Raw genomic sequence first — 9,970 nt, 5'->3', positions numbered from 1 at the left:
GGCTTCTCATTGCAGTGGCTTCTCTTGTTGCGGAGCACGGGCTCTAGGCGCGCAGGCTTCAGTAGCTGTGGCTCACGGGCTCTAGAGCGCAGGCTCAGTAGTTGTGGCTTACGGGCTTAGTTGCTCCGCGGCATGTGGGATCTTCCCGTACCAGGGCTCAAACCCGTGTCCCCTGCATTGGCAGGCGGATTCTTAACCACTGCGCCACCAGGGAAGCCCAGAACTAGTGCTTTAATGTTAAATGTGAGAGAAATCAAGTGAGTCCATTTTAAAGTTGGGGAAGACACATGGGATTCCTGAATTGCTCTCGGTTTAAACCTAATATGTATTTTGTTTTAAAAATCCTTAGAACCTTAAAATGCATATGGCTAAGTGAAAGAAGCCGGTGTGGAAAGGCACCACATGGTATGATTCAACTAGATGACCTTCTAGAAAAGCCAAAACTATGGAGAGAGGAAAAGAAAAATCAGGGATTGCCCGGGGTTAATGGGGAGGGGGAGTGAATAGTCAGAGCACAGAGAACTTCTATGGCGGTGAAGCTATTCTGTCGATACTATAATGATGGACACGTGCCACTGTACGTTTGCCAAAACCCACGGAACATAATACCACACCGAGAGCGAGCCCTGACGTAAACTGTGGGCTTTAGTGAATAATAAGGTAACGATATCGGCTCACCAACTGTCACAAACACACCACGCTAAAGCCAGATGTTAATGACACGGAAACCTGGGAGGGGGACGTCTGTGGGAACTTTCTGGACTTTCAGTCAAGTCTTCTATAAACCTAAAACTCTCCAGAAACGTCTATTAATTTTTTTTAAAAATCCTCTCCCAGTTTTGGCTTTCCTGCTCAGCAGCCTGTGCCCCCGCATCCTCAGCAGGCTGCACTGAGCTCACGCTTGGAACTGCTCTATTCCCACTCTCACCAAGGACACTGGGCATCCTGGCCCAGACACCCCGGGGTTTGTCCACGGGCAATTCTGTCACGTGAGCAGAACGTTAACATGAGGTTCAAGGGGTCAGACGGAGGATGGTGCCAGCATTATTGGGTGACCAGAGCCCTACAAGCAGGTGAATCTTCCTAATAACTGGAACGTACCCACCAGCCGCCGAGAACACCTTCCCAGGGTCTTCCTCACCTGGCACGTAAGCGCTGAGCTCTGTGCCGTGACAACCAGCCGCAGCCAGCTCGTCCGTTCTCACGCTTTCCTCGGTGCCCTGCTCTCACAGACGACCGCCCCCACGGGCTCTGACACGGTCCCGTCCCTTCACCCCAGCTCCGGCAGCGTGTGACCTGTCCCCACTGCCTCTCCACGCCCCGTGTCTCCGGAGACCCTGCTCAGAGCCTGCTTCTCCAAGGAGCCTTCCACGCCCACCCAGGTTCACCTCTCTGACCCCACCCTGTTCTGCAGGAGGCCCTGCGCTTCCTTCGGGGTTTGCACACACCTCGCCATCACACACTTCCTTCGGGGTTTGCACACACCTCGCCATCACACACTTCCTTCGAGGTTTGCACACACCTCGCCATCACACACTTCCTTCGGGGTTTGCACACACCTCGCCATCACACCCTGCCTCTTCCTTGTGGGACTCTGGCTTACAGCCTACAGAGCTGCTTAATGCGCCCTGTTTGTGCCTTGGACCAAGGAGAAGGTAAGTCCCTGACTCAGGGACCTTTTCTGAGGCTGTTACTAAGAATTCTTGAATGTCCAGGAAGTTGCCTAAGGAACATGGGTGATTTTTAGTGTACTGAAACACAGTCTACCGAAACGTTCTACAGGATATATATTTGGTCAAGAACGGATAAAGAGTATTCTTATTTTGAGGTAATACACATAGTCTGCAAAAATTAGGTTGACTGGCGTCATCAGCCATTTACGCAATTATTTTATGAGATGAACACGCGTGGAATATCAGTTTGAATTACTGGGTTTTCCTTAAAATGAAAGAATGTGAGTCTACTTTTAGTTCTTCTGGTGGTTACCTGCACCCACTTAAATGTATCTGTCGGTTCTTTTGCTTGTTATGAATTTAAAAAGAGTGCCTACTGAACGCCTGGAATTAAACATGAGAAAAATCAGCATGCTCTTCCTCGCACTTCCACGTTCAACTGCATTTCCTTGGATGATGTTTTAATTAGTTACGTTATCATCTCTACATTGTCATGGTTGACGGCAGTTATTTCCTTCTCTGTGACCCTGACTTCCACAGGTTTCACCTTAGTTTTACACTTAAACACATCTTTTAAGTTTACACTGAATCTCTTAGACACGGCTTCTCGTGGTTTGTAAGAAGTCAACCTCTTTCTGTGTGTTTTCTTCATGAACCTGTATTCCCTGCAGTGGTGTCTGTTTGGACATAGCTACTTGTATCTTTTAAAACGTATGGACAGTTTTGGTTGCATTCTGGGACATACAGTCTTCCCTTCAGGTCTTTTTATATATTGCTCTACGTTCTTCAAGCACTTCCTGTCTGACATGGAGAACTCTTAGCTTCCTAGATTTTTTTTTTTTCTGAATCTCTGTAGAATTTTTTCCGTAACTTAAAATCGCAGTCATTTGCTAGACTATCTCTTTGTGAATTAATCTATGTAAACGTGCCTTCGGTTTCACTGCTATTTCTGTCTCCAGGTTCAGATTTCCCCGTATTTCAGAACTTGAACCGTGCATACACCGTTGACTATTTTTTTTCCTGTTCATTCATTGTTAATTTTGGCAGGGCACCAGTTGAAAGACGGTCCATCTCTTCTCTCTGCCTCTCCTGCTCCCTTTTCATTCTCATTTATCTCCGAGGCTGCCCCCCTACTTTTCATTCCCATCTCATGTATTATCAGCTCCTCCTTAAACCCTTAGAGCTCTTCTTTAAATTCTCATTTCAGAGAAACACTATTTTCCTTAATTGCTTTGATTTCTCAGACATCTCTTTGTTCATGGTTTTGTTGGCTGTGGTATGTGCCTTCATCCATCATGTCCTGTTCTTTTTTGTTTTTTTTTTTCCTTGAAGCATCTCTTCAAAGGCCTCTGGCCAGCTACCAGCGTTTAAAATCATATTATTTCTCATGTTTGAAGGAGACATCTGTGAGGACCAGGTACTAGACTGAGCAAAATCTGGGGCAATGGGCAGATGGGTGAGCTAGGTAGGGGGATGGGCCACTTGAGTTGCCGGCTGTGGCTCCAGGGGTTTTCCTAACTGCACCGGGCCAGTGGGTGAGTGCTGACAGCAAGCTGTCTGGGCTCAGCCTGAGGCTGTGCATTTCGCAGAATGTGTCACAGTGCTTATCTCACCTTGACCATACTATCTTCACCAGGTAAGGATGAGTAGTTGCTCGGCGAGGTGACCTCTTGACTTCTCCACTTTGCCAAACCCACGGTCTGCTTTGAGCAAAGGTGGCTTGTGGGCTTTTTTCTTACTAATTCTTCCCCCGCCCCCATCCTATGCCAGGATGGAAGCATGACGTAGGGAGGCTTCCAAAACCAGCCCTCGCACCTTGACCCTACTCTTCTAAGCAGGGGTCATTGCTTTTCCTTTTAATGTGCGTTGCCCACTCTGGGTAACTCTTGAGTTCTGCCGTTTCTGCCCGAGTCACGCAGAAGAAGACGGCTTGTCGTGGTGTCCCCATCACCTTCATCCAAGTCTCACGCATTTGGCCATCTTTCTGCATGTGATCCAGAAGACGTCTAGTTTCATCAAAGATAACATTTTTTTTGGTTTCTTATTCTCTTGGTTGTGTTGGGTTGGTTTCATAGAAGAAATGGGATGGAAATATGTTTATGCCACCATTTGAAATTGAAAGAGCAATTCCTTCCTTTAGAGCCACCTCTTATTTTTCTCCCCAGTGAATTTGATACCATAAGGGAGGGGGGAACTTGAAGAGAATGTCTAACATACTTATATTTAAAATGTCACATCTCTTCTGCACAGGTCTGCCTGTCTCTGTCTCTCTCTCATACACACAGAACATTCTATGAGGATATGATGGCGCTTTTTAACGCTATATGTGGACAGTCTGTGTAAAAATACTAGTTACTAAATGAGGATGAATGGAGAATTTAATTCCTTATGGAGAATTTTAATTCTGTCAGAGGAATGGTATGTAACCATAGTAATTTTTTTCTTTAACTCAAAACAATTAGGTTGCATATGTAGATACCCACATTCAATTTTCTCTCAGCTATTTTGATTGAAATGTACCAAAGGAAAGATAGACAGATAGATAGGTAGATGATGGAAACATAGATAGATGACAGAGAGATAGACCGATCGATCTCGGTATGTAGATGTAGTTATAATATTTATTCCTGTTCCTACGATCATTTCTATTTTCGCCTTTTCCTTCCAATTTTCTCCGTAGAAGGCATTTTCTCTGTCTAAGCTCAACATGCTCTTGTGCAAAAGTCGGTAGGCCCAGATTAGCACAGCAGGTATTTACATGAAACAGCAGGGAAGGATCATCTGGGGCGTGCGACTTAACTTGGCAATAGGAGAAGGGTTCCAATTTGTTATATAAATCATCCTCAGAGCCCCCAAGAGTGCCACACGCAGGCACTTCTTTTCATTTTCAGTGTTTAAGATCACCTTTTAAACACAGTTTAAATGAGGCAAAGTGTGCAGATTTTTGAAAAGAGGTTAGAGAGATGTTGGTTTTGATACCAATTGCTTGTAGTAGCTGACTTATTTCAACAAAATTAAAGGTTTAGAAGGAGAGAGGGTTACTCTTGCTCAGTGGGTAGGGAAAACATGCAACACTGAAAAATAAACCAGTATAAATCTCAAAATTCATACCACTATGGTTGGGTGGAAATTAATAGATATCACTTAGTAACTTTATATTATCATGGACTTGTAGTGAACTAAAACAGGGCAACTTTAGGGGAAAAAGTCATACACTTAAGGGAGAAATAAACCCTATGTTTAACTCTGAGCTCCATATATCCCCTAAGGATGGATATTGTTTTTTCCCCTGACTGCCCTTTCTTTCTTAATGCAGAAAGGTTTCTTTTGAACATTTCACAACAGACATTTTTTTTAAGGATGGCAAATTTGAGTCAGCCATCACCACGGCTTATTTGAGAATTAATTTGGTACTTATAAGTTTATTTTGGAACTTTCTTAAAATAGTGTGTAGCAATGTTAGTTTGGAAACGACTATCCAGTGGTGAGTTCAAACAGTTTATGAGTGCTGTTGTGGGTAAGTGTATACATTGGGGATATAATATTGGCATTCTTCTGGGAAAACTCTGAGTCTGGTAAGTGGAAAAAATGGCGCAGAATGATGTTTCTTTTCTAGAGTTTCTGCAAGCCACCATCCAATTTGGATTATGGTTCGGAGGACTAGCCATTCCAATCCTAAAAGGTGTATGTCAATTTCTTTCTGTGAGCTCACCCCCGCCGAACCTCAAGGTAAGGACAGCGGGTGAGACACAGCGAAGAACATCACACAGACATCTACCTTTTTAATATTTTATCCAGAAAAGCCTGAGCACTCAGCATGGAGGAAATCTCAGGACACTGAACCGTCCGCCCTCTGGGTTGCATTCCCACCGAGGACATCAGTCTGGAGACCGAGTCTTTTATGAAGTAGGGCTGCAGAACCAGCCCCATCTCTACTGCCCCAGGAAAAGTGGTCCAGCATGGCATCACCCTCATCTTCAGACCCCAGACAGGAGCATCTGTGCCATCCTGGAGCTTGGAGTGTGCCCTAGGAGGGGGCTTAGGGCAGGATGCCCCAGCCCAACCTTGGCCCACCGCTGAGAAGAGCCAGCTGAATGCTGCTACTGTAGGGGTGGACACAGAAGGACACACTGCCATGGAGAAGGATCCCCACAAAAGGGTTAAAAAAAAAGATGAGGGTGCTGTGCTTCCCTGCACTCTCCTGGAGAGCCCAGGGCACCTCATTTTACAACCTGATCTTGCTGCCTTTGTGCTGCCCACGGTGGCGGCAGGCTTGCTTCCGGCACCCGATAATTAAGTAAAAGGAGCTGGCACTCGGGGAGGCCATGCATGCCCACGGTCAGCCGCCAACCTCTCCAAGGTCCCAGGAAGTCCCCACTCAGACCTCCTTCCTCTGCTGCCGTGCCTCCTATTCAAAAGCCTTCACTGTCACGAACCCGCCTCTGCTTTCCTTGCATTCACATGTGATTCCCGCTGATGAGCGGGTCTCAGCTAAAAACGAGGAGGAAGCGCTCTGGTGAAAGAGGTTAAGAGGGGAAGTCGCGTTCTCCAGGGCATGTGCGTTTTTACAAGGGGGATTCATGGACATATGTGGCCACATCACCACGGAGTTCTGTGCAGAGTGACAGGGCAGGAATGAGCCTGGTTCAGTGCAGGGAGTGAGACTTGGGGTCAGAAGTATTCGTCGGGGGCTTAAAGCATACACGCACGTGGCTGCTTCCTCGGCTGTAAAAAGACGTCTGTTTTGATGAGCAGGATGTGAAGAGCTCTAGGGAGGACGGAGGTCTGAGAGACCTTTAGCTACTCGGCCGTGCTGGATTTGCAGGATTCAGTGCCCGTTCGGGGTAAATGCCAGAACACTTTATGAGTTCTGGCCTCTGTGCTTGTCCTCCACCCGGCCGGACTCTCAGCCTGTCCTGTCCTTCCCCTTCTCTCTGGGGTCTCATGTTTCGAAAGAGAAATTTCAACTCTGTCCACCAACCAGGGTTCCTTGTTCCCTTTAGGATCAAGATACAACTACTTCACAGAACTCTACCCTCTGGAGTTCTGAAGCATGTCCTTCTCATTGAAGGACATGTTCAGTCCACAGAATTGTTCAGTCCACAGAAAACGCCAACAAAGACAAGAGGCTCCCTCCTGGATCCTTTTTGCCCTGGAGAGACCCCCGTCTTTGGTCTCCTGATCAGTAAAACTCCTCGGGAATCTTCTCCACTCATGGTGCCAAGCCCTTCACCTTCATCTTCTCCAGTCTGTCCTTGGTCCCCAGAACGGATCCTGTCCAACCTCAGGTAACTAGACCTTATGTCCACTTCTCTGCCCCGATCGTCCTTGGTCTCTTGGCAGCATGTGAAGGTGGACTTTCAACTTTTGTGAAGTTCCAATCACTTCCCTTTGAACTGTTTTCATTGGACACCTTCTTGTGTTAGGACCCAGATTCTCCTAAAGCTATGCATTTTCCTCTAAGCCAAGCTTTGGCTTATCTTGACAAACTATCACCAGAAATAGACTATAAACGATGAAGTGATTTGAACTCCTTCTCTTTTACTTTGTCTCTTCTGTTGGTTCTTCTCACCAACATCACTTATTGCTATGTAGGTGAATGCTATCAATATTTTATTTTTAAACATTTTTTTTGATGTGTACCACTTTTAAAGTCTTTATTGAAATTGTTACACTATTGCTTCTGTTTCGTGATTTGGTTTTTTGGCCCCAAGGCATGTGGGATCTTAGCTCCCTGATCAGGGGTCAAACCCACACCCCCTGGGTTAGAAGGCAAAGTCTTAACCGCTGTACCGCCAGGGAAGTCCCTATCAATATTTTAAAATGGACATATTTTACATTAGGAAATGGACTGAGTTCATCGATTCATTTGGCATACTCTAAATCTCCAGTTGAGATCTTTATCCATCTCTTGTCCAAATTACCTAACTTGCTACAAATACAGGAAGCTCCTTTTATGCGAGCTAATTAGAGGAACGCGCGTTTGGGTGTTGGTAAAAGGTACAGATAACACCGGAATCTGGGATTTTATCGTAGAGCCAACTTCCACAAAGCCCTTCTCTTTTGATGCCTTCTGTAGTTTCCTCCTTTTGACTATTATGACTAGTGCTACAATGAACATCTGTGTACAAGTTTCTGGGTGGGCATACTTTTTCATTTCTCTTGAATACTCACCTATGAGTGGAAATACTGGGTACTGTATGGTCAACCTATATTTTACTTTTTAAGAAACTGGCCAAGCTAACTTCCACTGCCTCCTGACTCAAGCGTAAATGCCGGTTCTGTTGCAAGGCCCCCTCCTTGACCCTATGAGACCCAACTTAAATTAAATGCCCACTGCTGTTCTCCCTCAGACACTGTTCTTCTACCTCACAGCCGTTGATAGCAATTTGCAATGGAATTTTCCTGTGTGTGGTTCCTTACCATGTCTCCCACACTAAATTACACATTGCCTGGGGGTCAGAGCATGCCCATCTGGTTTACCATCACTAGGAAACAAAAGAGTCACTGTTTAGTTTTGGGTGCCCCTAGTTATCCACCCCCACTAGAGGCATTGGGTACCACTAGTTATCCACTGCCCCTATCACCCAGAACTCTTGGGATATGCTTTGAGCTACTCCTTCCGAAGAGCTCTGGCCAGAGAAAGGCAGGTGAGTGTTCCTGGCTATCAGGAGGGAGTGGATAGCACGCGGATCTACAGGGACTGTCACGAGACCAGCGCTGCCTATCTGAGACCTTCATCAGGACTCGGGGGACAATGCCACCAACAGGCTCAAGGCTGACTTCCACCATCCTGGAACTCAGGAGGCAAGTTCTCACTGGATGCTGTCAGGGTGGCGGGCGTGGGAATGGGGTGTATGGACAATTACACAGTCAATTACAGTTTGGAGGAGAAAAATCAAGGTCCAGAAATGAAAGAAGTAGTCTCAGGGAAAGGAATGATAGATGAAAGCCTCAGATCCACATCCTTGAGAGGACTTTAAAAAACTGCCCTAATAATAACCGGAGGCTCTTCTGAAGGGACCGTGAGCCTCGGGATAGGATGACTATCCTTGAGAACACATGCAGATGATCGTCGCCTTAGATCCGGCCTTGAACTGGCTAATGACTTGCCTCATCGACATGACTGTGCATTAGTAAGGAAATGGGCAGAGAATAAACAGCTCATCACCGGGCCTGATGAGTGTTTGCCAAGAGAGGGCACTCAAGAATGACATTTCACCGTGTTTTCTTTTCCGAAGGTAGCTTGAGAATACTGACAACCCCAGCAATGAGGGAGCTGTCTCAGGCACAGATAAGAGGTAGCTTTCAAAGGGCTTCATATTTTCCCACTTAGTGGGCATCTCAAACTTGTTTAAGGAAAATATTCTTCTTGATAAAAATGGATGGTGCGGCTAAGGCTGGAGGGTGTTCTGTGGGCTGCCTTAAACAGCGTGGGTCCATGTTCAAATGCAGGGCTGCCTGGGCCCAGGCGGGACCCGTACGAGGCAGGTCTGCACCTGGAGAGTGGTGATGGGACACCAAACGTCCCAGACACTTTTTACTAAAAGTCTTCTTTCTTCCCCTGTGGTTAAAGGCAGCAGTGCTGGGAATGATGAAGCCTCCCGGAGTGTGCCGTGACGATAACTTGTACCTTTAACCCTCAGCTCCACCCGTGGCCTCACAAGTAATGCGACGTAATCGTGCCTCAGGTTCCCCAGAGGTAAGACTTAAGAGGGGATGCAGAAAGGACTCTCAGCCACTACAAGGAGTGGATTCAGACCCAAAAGAGCAAAAGCAAAGGCGCAGAGATGTGCGTTCATACATATAAAGTGCCTAGCAGCTCATGATCAGCACCCGACACGTTACATGACCTACTTATGCACAAATATGGAGTCTTTTGCAATTTTCAAGTGATCGACATATGTGAATACTTTGTACTAATTGAAAGTGTTTTCCACGAGTTTTTCATGTTTCAGCAACTGTGTGTCTGTCTGCCTTCCTTCTGTAGGTAAGCGCTTTCCCACAGGCAGGCAAGCTGAGCCGGGCTCTTCTTGGTTCTGCCTGCACAGAAGGCATGGAGCATGAGCCCTGGGCAGAGGTGAGGAGGGGTTTCGCTCCAGGGACCTCGTTCTGCTGGTGTTCCATCCGGGCCCTCTGCTGATCCCCTGGTTCTTAGGCCCCGTGGTTCTGGGGGTTTGTGACTTCTGGTGCACTTGATTCCAGGGGGTCGATCTCCCCCTGGATGATATCAGTGTGCCTAGCTTCCAGCCTAACGGACAAATCTTAATCCTTTTTAGATGCACATACCCTGCCTC

Source organism: Mesoplodon densirostris, chromosome X (assembly GCF_025265405.1).
Source record: "Mesoplodon densirostris isolate mMesDen1 chromosome X, mMesDen1 primary haplotype, whole genome shotgun sequence".
Classification (NCBI taxonomy): domain Eukaryota; kingdom Metazoa; phylum Chordata; class Mammalia; order Artiodactyla; family Ziphiidae; genus Mesoplodon; species Mesoplodon densirostris.
Note: the sequence above shows the minus strand (reverse complement) of the source record.